A 24,505-nucleotide genomic window follows, 5' to 3' on the forward strand; every position below is an offset into this window, starting at 1 on the left:
ATTGTCAGAGATTTAGGAATGCAGTTTTTCCCAGAATTCTCAATGAATCTCAGCAGGTGAGAATTAGTGACTACACACTATAGCCATTTAAAATTTTTCCTTTCTTCTTCCTGAACAGAGCTGTATTGGTTTAAACTGGAAAACATGACATTGACAAAAAATTAATTAATTAATTAAAATAAATAAATAAATAAAACTTCACTTGTGTGAAGAGAAAACTTTTTATTAATCATAACCATTTATGAGTGTGCATGTGTGTTTTCATTTCAATTCCCTTTGATATCATGTGACCATAACTTTAAGGACTCCTTAAAATCCATGTCAAAAAAAATGTTTTTCTCCTCTGATTATAAAAGTACTGAATTCTAATTATAGGCATTTGAAAAATATAAAGAGAAATGAAAACAATAGCCTGTAATGCTACTCTTGAAAAGATTTCTATTAATACTTTGATGTATTTCTTTCAAGAATTATTTTTATTTATTTTTATTTATTTGTTTATTTATTTCTACATGAAGGCTACTTTTATTAAATGATTGAACCATGTAATCGCCAAGGTTACTATGTACAGGTAAGAGAGGTGAAGCTTCATTTCTTGGTCTCTTCCTCCTGGGCAGTCTTGATGATTCCCTCCTTCTTGGCCTGGAGCCACTCTTCAAGGCACTTGGGAGCTTCCCTGGTCTTAGACCTGTAGGCCTTGGCCTAGTCAGCCAGAAGCTTCTTTCCAGCCTTGTTTGCCTTCAGCTTTTGGAGGTGTTCCATGAGAATCCACTAGTTTTTGAACATGTTATCCTTCACTTACAGGTACAGGCTGTGGTACATGTGGCGGTCAATCTTAGATTCACAGTATCTTCTAAGTAGCCAGCAAAGAATTCTCATCCTCCGCGTCCAGGTTACTGTCTCAGGCATTCTAGCATTGGCAGTACTGTTTCACTTACCTATGCCCCTATGCCTGCCCTTGCTGAGGGTCAAGGGGTTTTTCTAGCATTGAGCCTGGGCATGAATAGTCACAGGCTTCAGGATGATCAGCCCATCTTTGATCAGCCTCCCAATCTGCTGATGGGAGTTGGCATTGGTGATTTCATTGGTCTCATTTGGTCCAACCAGACCTTCTTTTCGCCATAGCAGAGGACACTGGAAGCAAGCCTCTTTTTTTAAATATATATTTTATTGATTTCAGAGAGGAAGAGAGAGAGAGAGAGAGAGAGAGAGAAACATCAATGATGAAAAAGAATCATTGATTAGCTGCCTCCTGCACGCTCCCCATTGGGGATGGAGCCCGCAATCCCGGCATGAGCCCTGACCAGGAATACAAATGTGACCTCCTGGTTCATAGGTCGATGCATGGTCCACTGAGCCAGGCCAACCAGGGGAGGGAAGCCTCTTCTGAAGCCTGAGCATGGTCATGGCTGCAGCCACAGTGGCCTGAAGTATTATTTTTAATTATTACTCCTATACTAGAGGCCCGGTGCACTGAATTGTGTACTGGTGGGGTCCCTCGGCCTGGCCTGTGGGGACCAGGCAAAAACCAACTCTCCGCCATCCCCCGAGGAGTCCCGGATTGCGAGAGGGCTGTTTTTGGGTGACACACCCTGGAATCGGGCTCTCTCCTCTCTGGTTCCAGGTGCATCACCTGAGAACTGCAGCTGCCAAGTCACCGCAGCTCGGCAGCTCCTGTGTTGAACTTCTGCCCGCTGGTGGTCATTGCATGTCATAGCTATAGGTTGAACAGTCAAATGGTTGGATGGTCACTTAGGCTTTTATATATATGGATAACGACATAAGCCCCAAACACATTGTGGTGTATGTAAAATTTTACAAGATTATTATCTAATTTAACTGTTTTTACATACTTTTTTTTTTCTATTTTTGCATATTTTGGGTAACATTTTAGTTGAGTTTATGCATGCGACTAATTTCAACCAATTATCTCTTTAATGAGCACTCACTTTTCCAATAGTTTACAATTATAAACAATGCTGCAATAAACATGTTTTTGCTTATTTCTGACAAATTTTAAAGATACATTTCTGGAAGGGAAAATAATGAAACCAAAGTTTAGGCATAACAATTTTTAAAGTAAAAAACAAATATTTCCAAATACCTTTCCATAAAGTTTGTGAAAACTAATATTCCTACCAGTGGTTTAAAAGAGGCCCATCCCAGAAAAAATATTTTTGTAAAAAACAAAAAACAAAAAAACAACACAAAGAAAATATATTTGATCTGTACTAGTTGAATTGTAATGAGGATAAAATTTTAGTAATACATTGGTTAACTCTATTTCTTATTTTGTGGATTCTGTTCATTTATTTTTAATATTTATTAGATAGTGGTATTTTTTTGTTGGACTCAAACTATAAATTATAAAGAATACCATAAGTCTATTGTAAAAATAGTAAAATTTGCCTTAGTTTTTGTTTACTTTGAAACTTTAATATATTACTTTGACATTTAGAAATTTAATTTAATGTTATAAAACCTCTTGATTTCTCATATGTGAGTTCCTTCATTGCTTAGAAATTTAGAGATTCTACACAATCATAGATTTTATATTTATCTAAAATGTTCTATTAGATGTTTTAATTTAACATTTTAAGCAATAAGGAAATACTTTTAGCAATGGATAGAGACAAATAATTATCTAGAAATGTTTAACTAACATTTCAGCATCATTTAGTAAGCATTCATGCAAGAAACTATTGAATCATGATGTCAATTTAATCTTATTCCAAATTCTTGTTTTGATGTTTTTCTGAGCCATGAATCTATCTTGATCTGTTTTTTATTTTTTTATATCATAGCAATTCACACTTTCAGATTATAAAGCTGAACAATACATTTTAATATTTTATAGCTCAGAGGTCCACCAGCTCTTTTTTTTAAGGTGTCATGAGTGGCTTTTTGCATTTAATTCAAATGTGCATTTTTATGTTTATAGAGCAGCAACTTACCCTTTTTGCTTTAAATTACTCTTCTTAGATTGTTTTTTTTTTGAGGTGATATATTTTACTATTATCAAATGTGTAACTAATAAATTTCAAGATTAAACTTTTGAAAAGACACGCCAGTGAAGTTTTGTGCCCATTGTCACTCAACAAGCCAGTGAATTATAGATCTGGAATCAGAACTCATGTTATTACAAATTTCCAGCCTGATGCTTCACCCACTGAAATTCATAGCTATATTGTTTATAGGCTGAGAAAGGCCCCGCTATGGGGCTCCTGGCTCACAGGGAGCTTTTCCTATGCACTGTGGAGAGGGAGCCTCCCTATTGGCTTGCTATAGTTTCTTAAAGCCCCCCTCCCAGAAAAAGAAGGCACACAGGACAATACCCTGGCCATGCCATCTTATCTTTGTGAGTTGGAAGGTAAAATAATGTTCAAAATCTCTATTGAGAATGCTATTACAGAAACAGATAGTCTCTCAGAGGGTAGGCGGAGGTTGAAAAGGGCAAGTTCCTGGAATGTTATGGGGCCTAATGATATGTCTGTGATATAAAACAGTTTCTGATGTTTTCCAAATGGGTTATTGTTCATGTTTAAGTGATTATAGCAGTGATTTAAGCCAAACTAAATACTCTCTTTCCATGGTTTACTTCAACTCATTCTAATCCCTATTCATGCAAACCTGTCCAATTTTGATTTTTCTCCTTATGTGGGTATTTGGCCATGTGGGCAAAATTTACTGGGTGAAAATAGTGTGGAAACACAAAAACAAACCAACAAAAAGAACAATGCAGGCAAAACTGTGTGGTTGGTAGGAGGTGGGGGGCAGGATTGATTGCAAATGTTCTAAGTGAAAAATGACACATCTGACTGGGCATCAGAAGTCATTTCTTGCCAATAAAATTTCTGAAGCTGTGGAATCATCTCTAAAAGAAATGATTGAAATCTCTTGTCTGAGCCACTTACAATTGCACCTAATAAAGCTTCTGAGAGCTCTATACTGTTAGTAAGAGATGATGACCTAATAAGTTCAGTCCATTGATTCTGTGATAGTCTTGGCAAGACCTACTCATGGAATAACTTCATAATCAAATCTAAGATACCCTAAAAGCACTATATAAATTCATGTCTTCAATGTGAGATGACTATTAGATACATCTTTGTATTTAAAAAAAATACTTTTTTTCTCACAAAAGAATGTATTCATTCTTAACACTGGAGAAATGATTTGAAAAAATAAAATACAAACACAAAACAGTGATATATCAAACTATAATACACAACAGCCTGAATGCTTTGTTGCAGCTGTTGGTGGTGTTGTTTCAGAAATATAAAACCATGTTAGAGACCCAATTATTATTTTATCAAAATAAAAGTGGAGAAAGAAGATAATACTCTAAGCTGACAATTTGCATATTACACTTCAATGTGATGTGATTTAAAACAGCTGATCTATTAAACACTAAAATTAGACTTTACAAGCAAATAACCAATTCTACCTTGACTTTAGCATTGCCTCTGGCACCTTTATAATATGAATATCTGAACAAAAATTATAAGAGCCTCCCTTTTGGTGCCTGGGAAATGTACTATTAGATATTCAAGGCTAGGATTTCCAGTGTGAAAAGTAACATAGGTCTGACTGAGACTTGTGTAGTTCTACAAAAAGATGCAATTGGCAGCTCCCCCTTTTACCAAATATTGATTCCTTTTCTAAGTCCTTTTATGTTCTAAATTAACCCCGGAATTTCCACCTTGACTTCTTTAGTTTCAATGAGAAATGACACACAGACACTTGCCTGTTAAGCTGTCATGTGGGACAGAATTTGGTTTCTGTCATCATAAGCTCAGAGCCCTGTAGAGAGCTTCCAAGTGGTAGAAGGAAAGGAAATTGGGTGGAAGAACTGAAGATATTTTTCTCTTATGAATTAACACAAATACAGATTTATAGCCTACACATGTGTTTTGTTTTTACTGATGGTTGTAACTAGGGACACCTGTAAGACAGAGCCAAAGGGGAAGAATGAAAAATAAATGGAAGAAAAATGTAATAATAAGCTGCACTTCAGGGCTTGATTTGAAGCCTAGTATGTGGGACTTTAAAATGTGCCTTTCCTGGAAAATGTTTTATCATTTAGCTTATGTAATTTAGCATACAGTATGAAAAGCTGAAATATAACACCATTTTTAAAAAAGATGTTTTCAGTATTTCCAACAGAAATGTTGAGCTAAGTGTAGAATTTGTGGGATCAGTTAGCTTATAAATAATGATCCTTTATGCTGGCATTGGGAAATCCATGTTCTCACAGATAGTTCAATAAAGCAATTAATATCAGTAAATGCTGAAGAAATGCCCTAGCTGGTTTGGCTCACTGGATAGAGCGTCGGCCTGGGGACTGAAGAGTCCCAGGTTTGATTCCGGTCAAGGGCATGTACCTTGGTTGCAGGCACATCCCCAGTAGGGGCTGTGCAGGAGGCAGCTGATCAATGCTTCTCTCTCATCGATGTTTCTAACTCTCTATCCCTCTCCCTTCCTCTCTGTAAAAAATCAATAAAATATATTTTTAAAAAATTCTGAAGAAAGCAAATCTCTGTTCACTTTTGTCTGGATTAGTTAACATGAGAAAAATCCTACCCCTCTCCTGGAGCATTTAACCTTCTCATAGGAAGCCATTCTAATGAGAGGGAAATAAAGAATGTTTTTGACATATGGTCCTCATGTCATACACTGTCTACTTTTTAGAACATAATTGACCTTTCTTCTTCCTCCAGAAATGTTCAAAGTGGTTTTCTTTTTAAATCAGGTTTGCAGGACTAACTCATATTGCAAATACACCTTAGCATTTTTTCTAATATCCCTAAATTTACTTTCTGTATAGATGAATTTCCTTAAAGGAAACATGACTTCCAATCTTCCGATAGAAGATTGGGGGAACTTTGCTAGTTCCCCCAAACTGACAAACCCATTCTGTTTTTTAATAAATTTGAGCAGGGGGATGTTTGAAAGAAAGCAATTTTTCTGTGCCATGGCATGTTTTACTGACTCTCTTGAAAGCAGGCTACACAATGAAAAAATGCTTTGTCAGGGTGATGGGTGAAGTATAATAGACCCCATTGATAGATACAGACTTGTGCATTCAAACTTCCAAAGACCAACAGGCAGTAAACCAGTGTCAGGGAACAGCCCTGAACTTTCACTACATTTGGCAATTTTTTTGTGTGATTTCACATACAAGCAGTAAAAAGCATAAAAGATATTATCCTGTAGCGTCCAGGAAATGTGGTAATAAGGTAAAAGTTGAAATTCTTGTTGGCATAAGAAGTCCATGGCTCATGCTTGATTTAGAACACACCCAGTTTCGTCAGAGTTGGCATTAAGTGTACTCTTTCTGACAGTATGGTGATAACATTCTGCAGGAGTTGAAGCTGCCAATTCTTACACCTTCATTCTACTAGCAAAGGATTTTGAAATAAAAAATCAATATTGCTACAATACCACGCTCCTTTGCTAGTTCCCCCAAACTGGCAAAGCCATTCTGCTTGTTAATAAATTTGAGCACGAGAGATAGTTAACTCTAAATGTACTTAACTAAATGAATGTATTTGTACATTTTATATATACCAAAGCTATATACAGTTAAAATGTGTGATGAAGTGCCTATTACTAAGTCACAAAGAAATGATAGTTTAATTTTGAAATGGAGTAGACATCTCAAATCAGTGCCTTAAAATTAAAAAAAACTTTAATATTATTACTCTCATTTCAATAGGTTAAAGATATCGCCATCCTGTTTATGGGGATTAAATAAGCAAGAAGACCAGATTTCTAATAGTAATTATATTTTAAAATTACATTACAGTACAGCAAGTAACAACTTTTTTTAAAAAGAAGCTAAATATTTACTTCTGGAATGTGAGACGGATATACTTTATGTAGAGAAAGAAGAAATAATTCTGTATGAAAAAATAAGAGAACTGTTAGTATTTATTGTTTTTAATTTTTACATTAGTCATTCGAAAATATTTTGTTTCTAATCCAATTAAAAAGTATATTTGAAAATATTTTACATGTAAATTGAATTATGTTCAAAAGTGGATAGTATTCTTGATGTTTATATCAATGAATTAAGTAAGAGGTTGAAGTACAATATACATTATTTAAGCTTTTATTTTGAGATAATTGTAGATTCATATGCAGTTGTGAGAAATAATGTATATTCTACTGTTTCTGAGTGTAGTGATCTAGATAGTTGATAGATAGTAGATAGATAGATAGATGATAGATAGATAGATATTAGTAGATCATGTTGGTTGATTGTATTATTCAGATTATCTACATTTTTGCTGATTTTCTGTATAGCAATTCTATCAGATCCTGAGATTTATTAAGTCATCAACTATAATTGAGAATTTGTCTATTACTCCTTTAAGGTATATAAGATTTTGGTTTGTATTTAAAAGGTTTATAGTTGTACTTAAGGAAGAGGAGGAGGGAGAGATGAGTCTATTTAAATTTAGTGCCATACAGTCTATTTTAATCTTTAAAAGACTCTTTTTCCCCCCAGAAATTTGATTGAAAAATACTTCAACAGGGTAAATGGCAATGATAGAAATAATAGAATATGAGGAATAAGAGTTTGGAGAGATAAGAATCAGCCTGATGTCAATAGCATAGACACCATTGACTAAAAGGATAAAAGTGGACAATTAATATGAAGGCCATATGAAGATCTCAACAAATAAGTCAGAAAATATAATAAAGAAACAAAACAGAGGGGTGACATATATATAGTTAATTGTTATATGATGAAGATAGTACCGCAATTTAGTGACAAAAACTTTAATAAATAGTGTTGGGTTAATTGTATATTCAAATAGAAAAAAAATAACTTTGACCAATACTTCACAGCATAGTCAACAACCAGTTCCAGATGGATCAGAATGTACATTTGTAAGGTAATAGACTAACGATAACTTAGGAGGAGGCTTTCATAAACTGAAGGCAGGCAAATATTTTTTAAACAGAACAACAATAAAAAAGACTTAACATAAAAGAAAATATTTGTAATTTGGACTGTATTAGGTTTTAAAACTTCTGTTCACCATAAAACAATATTGAGAAAGTGAAAAGACAAATCACAGAGTGGGAGAAGAACTCTGCAATACTTATAAACCACAATGGACTCTTAACTAGATTACATAAAAGAATCTTACAATTAAGATAAACACAGATAACCATTTGCAAAACTTTCAAAAGACTTGCATACTACTTTATAAAAGAGATCATGCAAACAGTTAATAAGCATATGAAGAGTTGCCCAACTTCATTATTCATCAAGGAAGTTAAAAATGAAACCAAGATGAAATATATTACATATCCAACAGAATGACCAAAATGAAAACAGTTTGAAAATATGAAATGACGAAGAGGTGTGGTGCAACTGAAATTCTTATACATTATACCGGACAATTATAATGTATGCTTTTTATACATTATACCTTAACTATGTTAGTTCTTTCACTTTATAAAAAATATTTGGCAGTGCCTATTAAAATGAGTGCACACATAATCAACTGTTTAGTTGAGATGGACCGACCTTGCTAGGAGTGAAGGCTTTTAACTAAAAGAGTAACATAAAAAGAATCAAACCATGTTTGTCTCACATCTGCATCATCAATGGAGTGGAACCTGAGCATTATCCCAAGATTGTTACTATTAATCCCCAGGCTGAAATGGCAAGACAATCATCTGCCTGGACGCCGATTCAGGAACAACTACTCTCAAGATTCTAATTTTATAATTTCAGGAAAAAGAGATAGGATTGCACAACCTCAAAAAGTACATTGCACATTTAAAAAATAATGCCACATACTGGGAATATCCACGCTTGCTATACCCCCTTTTATTCCAAAAAGCTTGTAAGAGATTTAACTGTGATACTTAATCAATCACAATTTGCTAATGATATCAAAGTGGCAGATTCAAGTGCACTTTAGATCATTTGAAAAGCCTTTTATTTTTCATGTACTCCTTTTGTCTGGTGTAGAATAACCTTTAAAACTGTGTCTCAACCCTCTCTTTAGTGAAAAGACAGAGACTAATCACAAATGGGAACTGATTGCTGTTCACCAAACTTGAAATAAAATGCAGGTCTAAAGCTTCATATTCAGACAAGATGGAGTCCTCTTATCTCATATTGAAATGATTGCTGCCTCTCTCCCCACCCTCTGACATCCATTATCATATTAAGGACATCTTTACTGAGAGGGGAAGGAACTGTAGATTTAAATTTGATAGCCCTGTTAGTTCTACAAAATGTTTCTTTAATTTTTGTTTGCTTTACCTGACCTCCAGCATGTCTCTTCTTTCTCCAACCTATGTTCTCTAAATTTCCTTAGGAATTGTTGGCATTGCCATGGTCTCTACTTGAAAATAATTTAAATCCTGGTCTTGTTTATGAAAAGAAAATGTTGTTTAATTAGCTGTTGCTGAATTTCTTGCCATTTTTCAGCAATATATCTGTCCAAAACTCTCCACTTACTCTTCATGTCAGAGCTTACACATTAGATTTCTTCTGGGTTATTTCATGCCAACAATAGCTTTTATTTGATCTGAAGTGTGTGTTTGTATACGTGTGTGTTATTTCAAGCACATACATACTATATTACCATAATCATCCAGATTTTTGTCTTCTCTTGAACATAATCAAAAGGGCCAACATTCTTTCAGAGAAATTGCTTTTCTTATGTAGCAACTATTACCTTCAGCTAGAGCTTGTCTGTTGCTGTTTTTCCTACTCAGCCCTTTTTATTCATGAATGTTTTCTTTCTACTTTCTATATGCATTCTTGTTTGTCCATCAGAATTTATACATTTAACAACTCATTTTGTTGGCAGCAAAACAGTACCAGGTGTGAGACCTCGGTTCAGCAACCTCGGTACTTGAGTTCCAGCTAAGAAAGAATTCAGAGCCAAGACTCAAACTATAAGAGGAAACGTATTTAGAACGTTACAGAGGTAGAAGTGAGCTGTAGAATAAATGGGCTCAGGAAAGAAGTTATAAAGTCAAAAGAAGGGCACTTGGAGCTTAGGAGAAAGAGAGAGGCAAGGAGAACTGGCCTGGGGGAAGGGCGTGCGGAAAGGCACAGGCTGTTCCATAGAGAGAGCGGCACTGGGTCCTCTGGCTGGAGGGTATTTATCTGGAGGACACATGGGAGGATCCCAATAGAATATTCATCAGCTTTCCAGATGTGTCCTTTCAAGGTCATAGTCTCCACTGATTGGTCAGGGCAGGGGGGTCTTTAGTCAAAAAAAGCAGATCCCAATATCAATGTGGCATCACTTGCTTTGTTTTTGCTGCTTTTCTGGGCCTGGTGCTGAAACATAACTGAGGCCTAGTTTTACTTAATGTGGTCAGAACTCATTGTCTCAGGGGGTTTATGCTTAAGGGCTATTCTCTGGCCACCTTATTTCCCCGCTAAGAGGGTCTAACCTGCATGTTTGGCAACATGTCAGGGGAGGAAAGGCTACCCTAGGGATGATGTCCTTGTTGTCCCGGTTCTGCCCATTGCTAAACACCTAGGGCAGGGGTGGGCAACCTTTTTGTGAGTGAGTGCCAAAACCAGCAAAATCTCTGACTCAAAATTCTTCTGCGTGCCAACCCTAATTTTTTGAGAACATGTTACTCCTACTTGATATCTCTTAAGGTGTACGTATGTGAAGAACCTTGAAGAAATAATAAAATTCATCCGAGCGACAAAAACACAGTATATGATGATGAAAAATACATTTATTTTTTAATGTATACATGTAAGCTTTATGACTCCATTTGATATCAGTGGGACTTTTGCTGCTGCATCACTGATGACAGATTTTACATCAGGTTTATATTTTGTGACCTTCAGAGATATGCACGAGCTACTACTTTCATTCGTCAGGCTACTCCTATTATGAGACTTAACAAAATTCATCACTGAGAACAAAGATTCACAAGCGTATGTGGAAGAAACCCAAACACTGGTCGGATCTAGGAAGGCAGGGAGAGTTAAGGCAGAGAGGCATAGAAATTGCTCTTCCCCTCTCTCATCAATCCATGTCTATGGTCTTTAAGATAACTTATTATGTAAAATTATTTATTTATCTAAGATGCACCTACACTGAATTTATCTGAAAAATAAAAAAGTCAATATTAAGAAAAAAATTGTAAATGGAAGATTATAAGAGAGGGTTTCGCGTGCCAGCAAAAGTTACTGGCATGCCATGTTTGGCATGCGTGCCAGGGGTTGCCCACCCCTGACCTAGGGCTTTCCCTTTGTTGACTTTCTGTACTTGGCCCATCGTCCATGCTCTGCTCATACCTGTCTAACTGTCTACCACAATTTCAATCAATGATATTGAGGATGGCAGTTTTTTTTATTTTACATACTAGTTTTCTATAAAAGGATATGACTGAGAAACAGGTAGATGGAAGAGATGCATAAGCCAAGGTATGTGGGAAGGGGTGCAGAGCTTCTATGGCCTCCAGAAGTGTGCTAAACTTCCAGAAACTCTCTATGTTCACCAACCCTGAAACTCTCTGAACACCATCCTTTTGGGGGGATAAATTTCTAATAAATTACTTTGAAATAAAAATTTATTGCTTCTAAAGCTTATAACTTTCAAGTAACCAATTTTTAGAGAAATTTAACTGTTCAAGCAAATCAGTTCTGCTTGTTTGTTGTAACTTTAATATATAAATATAATTTAATTAATATATAAATTTGAATATAAATTTATACAAGAGCATTTTAATGTTTCTATAAACATACCTTGCAACTATTGGTTATTGTAAAGACAAAAATGACTTCATGATGTGTATATATTTAAAAAATTTCAAAACACATGCTTACATATTTTATAGCTGTAGATTTAATAATAAGGAGGAAAGAAATAATTTCAAAATTATCTCTTCATTACTAATTGATGGATTCAAAGTTTCACATGGGAATAGTGTTCTTTTCGGTCAAATGCAGCCATGTTAAATCTAATTACTGTTAATTCTATGGACATGTGCTTTGATATGTTGCAGCAGTTTTTAAAGCCTGAGATGTAAAACTCTTTGAAAAATATTAATGCCTCTCTGATATCCTTTATAGCAATACCCATGTATATGCTTTTATTTGCTAAAAATGCACAAACAATGGTTAGTATCAAAGCACTGACTTTGCCTGCAATGGTGCTCAGGCTAGACCTTGAATATCTGAGAGATGCCACAGGCAAGGGATCCCAGTCTGTGCTTTGCCCCATTTGAAGTTCTCCTCTCTCAGGGAGTCATGGCATCAACAACCACCTCTGCTGCTAAAGTTCTTGCCCTCGCCTCAGACAAGCCTGACCTAGGTCCCCACCTACCCACCCCCCTGTGACAATGGAGAGCTGGACCACCCAGAGTGTGCACCTGCACCCTAGGGTTCAAGATAATTGCTTGACACACAGTCTTCTTCTAAATTCTTTATTTAATTGAATTGACTCATCATGCATTCAATTGTGTAAGCATGCAGTCCAAACCAAACATTGCTTTTATACTTTTATCTAACTCATCCTCTCTACAAATACATAAAAGTTCTCAATTTCTATCTTACTCCAACTGTCAGCAGCATTTGACACAATAGAGCACACAAATTTTATCAATACCCTTTTCTTTCTTTCTTTCTTTCTTTCTTTCTTTCTTTCTTTCTTTCTTTCTTTCTTTCTTTCTTTCTTTCCTTTTTTTTTGGACAATAGATTCTTATTTGTTCTCTCACTTAGTGGTCACTCCTCAATCTCTTATAGTTCTCTCTTCTCCTAATCTCTTAATGTTGGAATTCCTCACAGCTCAGTCCCCAATCATCCTCTCTCCTCTCCTCTCCTCTCCTCTCCTCTCCTCTCCTCTCCTCTCCTCTCCTCTCCTCTCCTCTCCTCTCCTCTCCTCTCCTTCTCTCTCACTTCTTTTTTATCCCATCCATTCTCATGGCTTTAAATATTATCTCTACACTGATGGCCATCACATTGTGTCTCAAGACAAGGTATCTTTCCACAGTTCAGATGCATATATCCACCTCTGTTTGGACATTCAGTACACATCCCAATTTAACATGTCTAAAAGTAAAACTTCTGATCTCTCCCAACACTGCTCTAAACTCACTTTTCCTATTTCACTTCACTGTAACTCCATTCACCCTACTGCCACATCATAAAAGTATCTTCTCTCATACTTAATATCCAGTCCCTCAGGAAATCATATTAGCTTGAAATTTAAAATAAATCCTGTTTCTAACCACTTTTCAGGCCTTCACTGCTACAAGCCCAGACACAGCCACAATTGTCTCTTTCCAGAGTCTCTTAAAAAATCTCCCAGTTCATTCTTCTACCCCTACAAGTTAGTCTTCATGAACCAATCAGTATGAAATATTTAAACATGGAAGTCCAATCATAACATCTCCTCAAAGCCCTTACTCAGTGTAAAGCTGATGTACTTAAATGGTCTATAAGGCCTAAATGACCTAGGTTTTATTGCCACTCTGACATCCCTGATCGTCATATTATTCTAATGTGCTAGTGTATTTCTCCTGCCTTAGGGTCTTTGTGCTGTGGTTCCCTCTACCTGTTATGCTGTTCTACCAGTTTTAACATGGCTCACTCTCTCACCTTCTTCAAGTCTTCTTCAAATCACCTGTTCTCTGGGGCACCAAGTTTTCCAGTTATTTTACTCTGTGACTCAGGCACCATAGATTCCCTTTTTCAGTTCCATTATCTGCAGGTGGGTGTGACAATGATCATCACTTTACCTTTAATGACCTTTGGAAGTACAGAGGCAGCATTGACAAGTAGCCTCTTAAGTTCAGAGAAAGAAAATAATGATTTTTCAATGGTCTCCTCATGAATGTCTAGGAATCTCCTTACAATGGGGAGTGCTATATATGTTACATCCTCTAAGGATAATCTCGTTTTGCAGAATTGATGATACAGGCTCAAACAGAAGACACTGATGGCTCTTTTGCCAACTGAAGTACATTTCCACAGCAGCTGTACAGGAACTCTCAGCTGCTGCAAGATACTCTTGTGTTTAGATACCACTGTGTGAATGATGAACCATGCAGCTAGATTAAATCGTTTTGTCAATGTTCCTTCACCTACCTGGCAACCTTTAAGTTTCTAGAGGAGTCCTCCTCCAAGTCAGGCCCTGCAAATGAAGTTACCTTCTGGCACTGGGTTCTAATATGTGAGATTTACATTGCTGGTATTCCCAATGGTTGCACAATTTAGTAATGCCACTTTTCCTTTGCAAAGGACCACTTTTCCATTGATATCCTTATTATAACGGAAAAAAATGATCTAATAGTGTCTTCCTGAAGTATTTCAGCTACAGTAGCAGAAGTATTTAATTTATCTTCACAGAAGTCTTCACCCACATCCACAAAGTCTGAAGGTGCACACAAGGGATCCATGAAATGGGAACTTCAGCTTGTCTGCTCCCAAATTCCTTAGCAATTCAATATTCCCGGGAGACTTCGGAGTACTTCCGCAGTCCCATCCAGGTGGAATCAGCTCCAGGAAAGCAGTGAAACAGCATTCAAGTGCCTATTACACAACAAAAGCTCAATCATTATTAATTGTTTTCCTTACTTCTCACTTAACAATCTATACTTAAGCATATGGACTAAACTATAAGTTTCTTGAAGGCAAGGAATTTAATGAGATGACATTCATTCCCCTAGAATTTGCAAATAAATAGATTGAAGCCCATATAAATTAGTTGGAAGGTTCTACATTACTAGAAAAGTTGATATGTTTGATGGATAATGATTCAGGAAGTTATTTTGAAGGGAATTAGAACTAATAATAACTATCCACCCCTATAACAGTGCTATATATCAAAATATGTTTCATAGTAATGATACTGAAGCATTATAAGAGTCTCAATTATAAAAAATGATGTATTATTTTCAGGATACTAGACTTATTAAGGAAGATAAATGGGTTAATATGTTTTAAGAAATCTGTCAATGGTGGTTGAAATATAAATGTTTTTGCTTAACACTGTGTTACTGAAATATTAATTTAGCACACACTATTTTCTCAATTATTTTAGTGAATCAAATATCATTATATATAGAGAAATCAGGGTTTGTAGATTAATTTAGGAGGTATAATTTTATGGAAACATTTATGTGTAAAAACATAAAAATGTTTTTTTAAATAGTTAAAACAAATTAAAATCTTTTTGTAGAACCAGAAAGTTACACATAATTGTCAATAATTATAATTTTTAAGAAAATGAACAAGATCATAACTTGATAGAGAGAAGATTATCAATTTTCTAAAGTATTTTTCAAGAGATTTTCTAACTTTATTCTACTGTATTCAAACAGTTTGTTTTTTTTTGGTTGTTTTTTTTTTGTTTTTAATTCAGCTATGGCAAAGCTTTAAATGATATCAGACAATACCTTTTGTGATATTAAAACAAATCCACATCAATATGGGGAAAAATATTTCCTATTTGTGCTATTTTTCCATTAATTATGTGGAGTAGTGCTATCATCATAATAAAAGGTCAAGAGGCGTCACAACCAAAACGGCCAATCGATTGGTCGCCATGATGTGGCATTGACCACCTCAGCCCGGGTCCAGTGGGTGGCGGTGGCAGCCGGAGCGAAGCAGCCCCGGTCCCAGATGCCTGGCGGCAGCCAGAGCAAAACAACCCGGGTCCCGGGTGCCTGGCAGTGGCAGGAGTGAAGTAGCCTGGGTCCTGGGTGCCGGAGGGAAGCCAGTGCCAGCAGCCGGGGGAAGGAAGGCCTATTCTTGCACGAATCTTCGTGAATCGGGCCTCTAGTTTGATTAGAATGCAGTTAGTGAAATGAGGTTCTAGATTATCCATGACAATGTAAAAATTTATTGAATAATGGAAATGTTCTTATGGTTCAATATGGTAGCCACTAGCCATAAGAGGCTATTTAATATTTGAAATGTGGCTATGCAGCTGAAGAACTGAGTCACAATTTTATTTAATTTTAATTTAATTTAAATAGCCTTATGGTACTAGTGGCTACCATATTGGACAGCACTGTTCTAAAGAAATTTCCTTTATGTTCTGAATTGGGACACAAATCAACATTTCTAATCTATCTCTATATTACAACTGAAAATATATTAAATTAGTAGGTTTTTCTCACATATTGGCCATAGTGCAAGAATGAAACTCTTTTCAAGATGCCATTTTTCTAAATTTAAATTTCTTTGGAAAGAACTAGTGATGGAATTTATTCTAGAGCCATGAAAATTAGGCTGCATTATAACTCTATACTGTTTTGGCATGCAATGTGTGACATGATGTAAACCTACATCATTACATGTGTTCATATATTTATATTATTTCATCAGTTTAAATTGTTTATCTAAGAGAAATAGCTATTTTAAAAATGCAGGTAAAGTAATGACTAAAATACTCTCTTGGCATTTATTCTATTATTGAACAGGTGCCACTTTCTATAATTTCATAAGATACACAAATTAGGAAAACAAAAATGTGTCAGGAAAGAAGAATATGACATAAAATTGATGTTTTAAAAAGCATAAGCTACAACCCTGGTATTGCTAAAACATTTGTTTTCACAGGTGGTAAAAATGTTTACTAGATAGTTTATAACATATTATTATTATTAAAATAGCTAATATTTAAGTTTTGAAAATATATGCACATTATCTCATTAGCCTCTAAAAGCAGCTGTCATTAAGTGAATATAATTTGGAAAGTTAATTTATAAATGTTTCAATAAAATGTCAATGTCAATAAAATAGGATAGCAGTTCTTTTACTATCACTTTGTATTCTGCATGTATGACATCTGTCATTATTTGAGATGTCCAAATAAGTAAACCTAACACCCAGGAATCTGGGAATAGACTTCTAAGTGTTTCATCTTTAGACAGAACAGACAAGCTCTGTGATTCTAGGTTTTAACTTTATGTTCCAAATTGACATACTCTTCATAACTTAAATAAAACCAATGGCATACTTTACCACTTAACAATGCACTCTTCAATGAAAGTGTTATTATTTTTAAATATGACATTATATGTGTGTGTGTCTACCTTCTTTTTATTATCAATTTATTTTTATTATTACACTTTTGAGATGATATTAGTTAATAAAATTATATAGGTTTCAAGTGTACAGTTCTATAATACATCATTTGTATATTGCATCCACCCAAAGTCAAATTTCTTTCTGTCTCCATATTTGACCCCCTTTACCATTTACTACCTCCCCCAAAGTAGAACCAGAGCAAATCAAAATAATGCATATAGTTATTTAACTTCTCATTAATACCTAGGTGTTTGAAATACTTTCTTTTAACATGATTTCTACCCTGATCTACTTTGAGAAATTATTTGATGCAATCCTATATAATAAAAGCCTAATATGTTAAGTGCCTGACCGTTCGTTAGACCATTCAACCAGTCGATACACACTGACCACCAGGGGGCAGACACTCTGACAGGTAGGTTAGCTTGCTGCTGGGGTCCGGCTGATCGGGACTTGGTGAGAGGGCCAGGCATGCCCTGGAGCCCTCCCGTGGTCCCTCCCGGGCCCCGATCATGCACTGGTGGGGTACCTCAGCCTGGCCTATGCCCTCTTGCAATCCAGGACTCCTCGGGGGATGTCAGAGAGCCAGTTTTGGCCCAACCCCTGCAGGCCAGTGTGAGGGACCCCACCAGTGCACAAATCCGTGCACTGGGCCTCTAGTTTAAAATAAATACATATAAAATTTTTATTGTAAAAATAGAAAAAGAAAGTGTAAAATGGCAAGATATTGGAGAAATTAGCTTAGGCTAATGCTGTGACTGTAACTGAACATTAGAGTCTGCCCAAAGCTTTCTGGGAATAAAAACATATCTAAAAATTAAAAAGGAAGCTGGAAATGTCACAAGCATAGAGTGTTATAGCTGGTAATGGGATTTCAATGAAAGGGGATGAGTTTTTGACATTGTAATACTAGTATTGACCCTGATATTAAAATATACACCAGACAATAGGAACTTTATCTCAAAAATGAATTCTGAAAGTAACTTATTATCTTTATGTGAATAATATTGAAAAACATGATGAAAACTTCCCTCAGTAGTGTTTTGCAGGAGATGTAAAAATGTACTTCGTGTGTCCATTTGATTTTGATGTTTTATTCTAGGGAGGTAGGCTAATGATGTCCAGGTATATGGATTTCTGCTTCCAAATTGATTTTTCATAAAGCTTAGAAATTAAAAGAGAAATGATTGGTTAGCCATCCTTTCTTAAACATAAGATTCTTCAGCTACACTCTCAACAGGAACATGCAGTAATAGTGCAAGACTGAGACTGAGCTGTCAATGTCTGGAGACAAGTGTTATGTTGTGCACTAACAATAGCTTCCCTTTTAGTGTCATATCCACAGTATTTGCTGTGCATCATAGAAATTCAAGAACTGAAATTGTTGTTTATTTAAAAAAGAGAAAAAAAGAAAAAAATTCTTACATATGTGCAGGAATAAATTTCAAAATCCATTCAAACTGACTCAAATATTTCCTAAGTGGTAGTCTGAATTATCTGAATAAATTCTCATTCGGCAAGCCAGAATTCCACACCATAGAGCACAGACTAAATTAATTTGACCAGGAAACATTGAAAGCCGATATGAATATCCACTTTGACCAGGAAATTAGTTACTACTACTCATTGAAATATCTGTCATTTGCATGGTATTCTGAAGATTCAAATAATTTACATTCCCAGACCAATAACTTGAATGACCTAAAGAATATGGTAATTTTAACCAAATATCACTTTATTTAACTTTTATTTTTTCCTTTGTTATTTAACAACTCATCTGGAATTTTTTATATAAAGATAAAATTCTTGTATGCTATAAAGGACTCTATGGACTTCAAGGCAGCTTGGCATCAAAATTTATTGCATTTATTTATTTTTCCTCATTTGACAAAGGTTATGCTTTAACATGGTCTTAAAGTTTAGTCATCCAATTTTCTATTTACCTTAATATAAATTATATTCTTGAACTTCTATCTCTTTTGCAAAAGAAATAATATTTAAATCATGAAACTTTCATAAATTTACATATAGGTGTTTATTTCTCTGTGTCTCAATATGCCATTGGACATTCACTTCCAACATATAATAATTATCATGCTGCATTTTACTTGTTTATTCATAAACTTGTCTTTCAGCCTTTGTAGCAAACTGGAACCAATTGGGAAGCTTTAAAAATACTGATGCCTGGACTTTTGTCTAACACAAGATTCTGATTTAATTGGTCTGGGGTCACATCTGAGCACCATAATTTGCAAAACTCTCCCAGTGGTTCTTATCTATGGCTAAGTGGAAAATTACTACTCTTAACTGTAAGATTCTTGAGGGTAGGAGCTATGGCTTATACATCCTTATATTAGCTTAACAAAGTGCCTGCCACATGTATTTCATTTCAGAAAATATGTTATTGGATATTATCCAATAATAAAAACCCAAATCATGTAGTTAACCTCACAAAGTTCTTTCCAAAAAGCCTTTTTTTTATTCTCAAGAATTTAGGTTTTCCTCTCAGCAATTTTGATCTTCTTTCTTAGGATTAAAATTGTTCAATCTGCCCTGGCTGGTTTTGCTCAGTGGATAGAGCATCGACCGTTGGGTTCAATTCCAGTGAAGGGCAGGTACCTCAGTTGCAGACACAATCCCTGCCCCCAGTCATCAGGGCGTTTGTAGGAGTTAACCAATCAATGTATCTCTCTCTGTCTTTCCCCTTTCCTTCTACTCTAAGAATCAATGGGAAAAAATCAAGTGAGAATTAACAACAGCAAAAAAATGTTCAATTTTTTGTCATGGACAAAACAGAAAATAAGAAAAAAATATGATGTTCTGTTACCTATAACAACATAAACTAAATACTGTGATTAATATCTCCTATTAAAAATTATCTGGCCTCTACCATTTTAATGCGATCTCTCTTAATTCCTCATTCCTTCAGAATTTACTTTAACTAAATAAATTACATTCTTAAATGTCATGCACACAAGATATGCCTGTTTTAGAAATAATTTCTTCTCTGCACAAGCATTTTAAGCCCAAACCACACTTGAACATAATTTTAAATCAGTGGTTCCCAACCAAGGACATCTGGTAAAATCTATTTTATTGGTTTCACAACTTGGGGGAAAGGGAGTGCCATTGGTACATAGTGGGTAGAGGCCAAGGATGCTGGTAACCACACAACAATGCACAGTAAAAACCCCCCATAATAAAGAATCACTGACCCAAAATGTTAGTAGTATTGAGGTTGAGAAACAAATGCAAGTTAAATACAAATGCAAATTAAACATAAGTATTTTAAATAAATTATATCATTTCCCCATGGTTTCCTTTCATTCTAAGGAAAGACCAAGAAAATGTCCAAAATAAATGCTTGCTAGAAATTCTGATTTTCAAAGGTATCAGAAATAAGAAATGAAAACTTTCTACAGAAATGGAATTGTGGAAGTGGGCCAGGAGTTTCCACCAATGACCTAAAAAGGCATTAGGGGCTGTTTGTTTCACTTGAAAATTTAAATTTCAAGGCCAGGCTTGCTACAGATAGGTTGAAAAGTTCTCTCTTCTTCCAGTCAGAATACCTTCTGTTTTTAAAGAGGTACCATTTTCCACGGGTATCCATTTATTCACAGATCCTTACTTCGTTGTCCCGGTGCCTCCTACTGCCTGTCTCCTGGTCCTGAGATTGAAAGTTTCCATGCTGAAACCGGTTTGGCTCAGTGGATAGAGCATCGGTCTGCGGACTGAAAGGTCCCAGGTTCGATTCCGGTCAAGGGCATGTACCTGTGTTGCGGGCACATCCCCAGTGGGAGATGTGCAGGAGGCAGCTGATCGACGTTTCTCTCTCATCGATGTTTCTAACTCTCTATCTCTCTCCCTTCCTCTCTGTAAAAAATCAATAAAATATATTTTAAAAAAAAGTTTCCACTGGTTCATCTGTCATAATCAACCTCCTAACCATAGCCAATCTATAAGGCTTCCTATCAGAATTTCATGCTGCAAGTGATTTCTCCTTTCAAATTCAGGCACTCACTCCACAAGCTTAGACTGTACATATCGGCATCTTTCCGTGGGAATATTTATTCCATGCAGACTACTCTTTTATGAGGGTAGCCTGAATGGAATAAATAGCAAATTAGATGCTACAAAAGCCCACCCCTTTGCTTCAATTAAGGACAATTTTTGAAGCCTCTTTTCAGTTCCAAGATTCAACATGGCTTTGGCATTGGCTAATGCCTGTCATGTAACTTATCACAGTTCAGCTTTCCATTTTCCCAACACTGGTACCCTCACTTTCTTACAGGTATCCCTGAGAGCATCCCCAATAACATTTCTGCTGATAAACCTTAATCTCAGAGTATGTTTCTAGAAAAAGTGATACTTAATAGGGCTCAATAGCTTTAATAATATCTTGTAGTTTTCCGTATATATAGGTCCTTCACATCCTCTGTTAACCTTATTCCTAGTTATTTTAGTCTTTCTGTTGCAATTGCAAAATGAATTGTTTCCTTCATTTCTTTTTCTAAAATTACATTGTTAGTCCGGCAGTGGTCGGCAAACTCATTAGTCAACAGAGCCAAATATCAACAATACAACGATTGAAATTTCTTTTGAGAGCCAAATTTTTTAAACTTAAACTATATAGGTAGGTACATTGTTATTAACTTAATTACGGTACTACTAAGGCTTAGGAAGAGCCACACTCAAGGGGCCAAAGAGCCGCATGTGGCTTGCGAGCCGCAGTTTGCCGACCACTGGACTCTATAGGAATGCAGTGGATTTTTGGACATTGATTTTGCATCCTGCAACTCTACTGTGTTTGTTTATCATTTCTAATAGTTTTTGATGGAATCTTTAGGGTTTTCTATATAAAAATCATATCATTTTGCTTCTTCATTCCCAATTTGGATGCTTTTTTATTTCTTTCCTTTGCCCGGCTGTTCTGGCTAGGACTTCCAGTACTCTAATAAGTGGTGAGAATGGACCCTTTTCATCCCTCAGTAAATATGAGGGACTTCTGGAGGAGGCAGCTGAGGGTTTCCTACGTAAAAATTCTGCCTACTGTCTAACATTTTCTTTGTAATACAGCATCTTATGGGGTTCTGGTGCCGCAGCAGAAACTCACAATTTAACATCCTGTTACATGTACTACCTAGAAGGGGATGCAAACTGGAGCTTAAGGTACTTTCCTCAATGGAACTTGATTAGTATTCACCTTGTGCCAGGGAGAACCCTTAGGAGTGTGAGTTACAGTGCAATTAATATTGGGTCTCTCTGGACCACCATGAGGGTTTCTCAAAAGATGTAGCACTATTTCTTTGGGAAAATGAGAATTATTTCTTGAGATAAGAATTGATAAATACTATTTTGGAATAAAATGATTTGTAAGTTAAGGACTTCCTCAAATTGGTGATTGACTTGCTACCCAAACCCTCACCCAGGCATGCAGTTTAGGCCGGAGTCACACTGCAGTTTGTGCTGTGAAGACAAACCATTGGCCCTCTGAAAGCTGACAGCACCACCCAACTGCGAACCGGTTTAACTTTGTTATTGCTGTTACCTCCAAACCATTGAGCAGGTACATACTATTCAACCAGAATAAAATCTTTAGTTTTTGATGTTATTTACTTAATATTATCAATCTAATTTATTCCAGACCTCAACATGGCTTAGGTAAACTTACAAAGTGAATTTAACACCTGGTGATCTGTGGCTTTGAGTGTGGGCAGCTTCTTCATTCCTTGTGGTGTCTTGTATTTTGAAATCTGTTGATAAATACTTTTGATTTTACACAACTTGCCTATCACCCTTCTTAACAAAAGGTAACATGTTAGTCCTCCAAATAGTTATCATTGTTATTAATAATAATCTTTATAAGACTAATTCTAAATATAAACAACAGTTTTTTCTAGAGTCTAAGTATGTGAGAAATGAATATGGAATTAGGGATATACATCATTCACCAAATCAATCTGCATTTTTTATATCCATAGTGAGTGGAAAATCTTCCTGATTTCTAAGTTTTGAGCTTAGGACCTGCGCCTTAATGGTAAGAAAACCTCAATTCTTGAATTTACTTCCAATGTTAATGATTTCATATCTCTTTGAGAACTGGGCACTGGTTCTGGCAGCCAAATACAGAAAGCTAAAATGAGTGCCTTAATTCTATCAGAGTATGCATTTTGTGGTCCGTTAGTATTTTACATTAAGCCAATTTTGAGCTATTAAAGGTTTTCTTTTTTTTTCTTTTTAAGTTTGCTAATCATCAGGAAGCACTCACTTTCATCTGGGATTTGTTGGCACTGATTGTGTTTCCTTAGGTCCTGTCCTTCAGACCAAGCTTTCAGAATTAGGGTTGAGTGGCTGCAGAGCAGAGCTGTTAGAAAGCATGGACTCCATCCTACCCCACCCGCCATCCCAGGGTGTTTCCATTCCTCTTCCTTGGGTTCATAGAATTAAAAAGAGGGAAAAAGAGGGATAATGTCAGATAGTTAGGAAAATATTCCTATTCATTTTATGTAAATGGACAGACTTGGGGATACATTCTGGCTGTATCAGTTAGGAGAGTAGTTTGTCATACTGGATTATGCTGATTTTTCATTGTATGCGTATTAGTGTTTTCTACATGAGCTTGAAGTCCCTTTCTGAAGCTCTGTCACATGTCCCTTCTCTTTTTCCTCATGGGTTGGAATTCCTTGCTCTATCAATTGGGTTCTTAGTAAGAAACATATGGTACACTTGAAATGGTTTAACTGAATAGTTTATTAGAAAGACCAGGATGAGGGGAATCAGTTAGAGATATTTGAGGCACAGTGGCAGCCTCAATATTTGAACAGGGGGAAGCCTGAAGGAAAAAATGAGTGGACAGTGTTACTAGAGTCCAGTGAAAGATGGAACCATGGGAGACCATCCACCCCAAGAATACTGAGAAAATAACCAGTATTCCTCTTCCAATCCCTTACTTCCCACCTGTAGCTTTCCCATTCATCTCCAATTGGCTAAACCCAGCCGGCAGCACAGAACAACAAAAACAACAAAACAATAAACCTGGCAATGCAGTCCATAGAAGCTGGGTGGCTTATAAATAACTGAATTTATTTCTCACACTTGGCCGCCTCTCTGTGCTCTCACATGTGGACAGGGGTGAGGGATCTCTGGAGTCTCTTTTAAAAGAACACTGATCCCGTTGTGTGGGCTCCACCTTAGTAATCTCAGTACCTCCCAAAGACCCATCCTCCTAATAGCAACATCTTTTGGGGTTAAGATTTCAACATATGAATTTACATGGGGGCCAGGGCCAGGCACAAACATACAGACCACAATGTAAGACTATTCTTTTTTTTATTATTATTTAATGCACTACACAATAAGCTCTATACTAGAACTGGGAATTCAGAAACAAAACATAAAATCCTTGAATTTTAGAATAAAGCATGCAGTTAAGGGGCTCAAAAATGTAGTTTGAATGG

General features: G+C 35.9%; 1 pseudogene; it reads right to left on the minus strand.

Moving 5' to 3' along the window:
- Positions 1–565: 565 nt before the first annotated feature.
- LOC102441591 lies at positions 566–1,407 on the minus strand (annotated as a pseudogene).
- Between the last annotated feature and the right edge of the window lie 23,098 nt (positions 1,408–24,505).

The sequence above is a fragment of the Myotis lucifugus genome, unplaced genomic scaffold (assembly GCF_000147115.1).
Source record: "Myotis lucifugus unplaced genomic scaffold, Myoluc2.0 scaffold_32, whole genome shotgun sequence".
Taxonomy (NCBI): Eukaryota; Metazoa; Chordata; class Mammalia; order Chiroptera; family Vespertilionidae; genus Myotis; species Myotis lucifugus.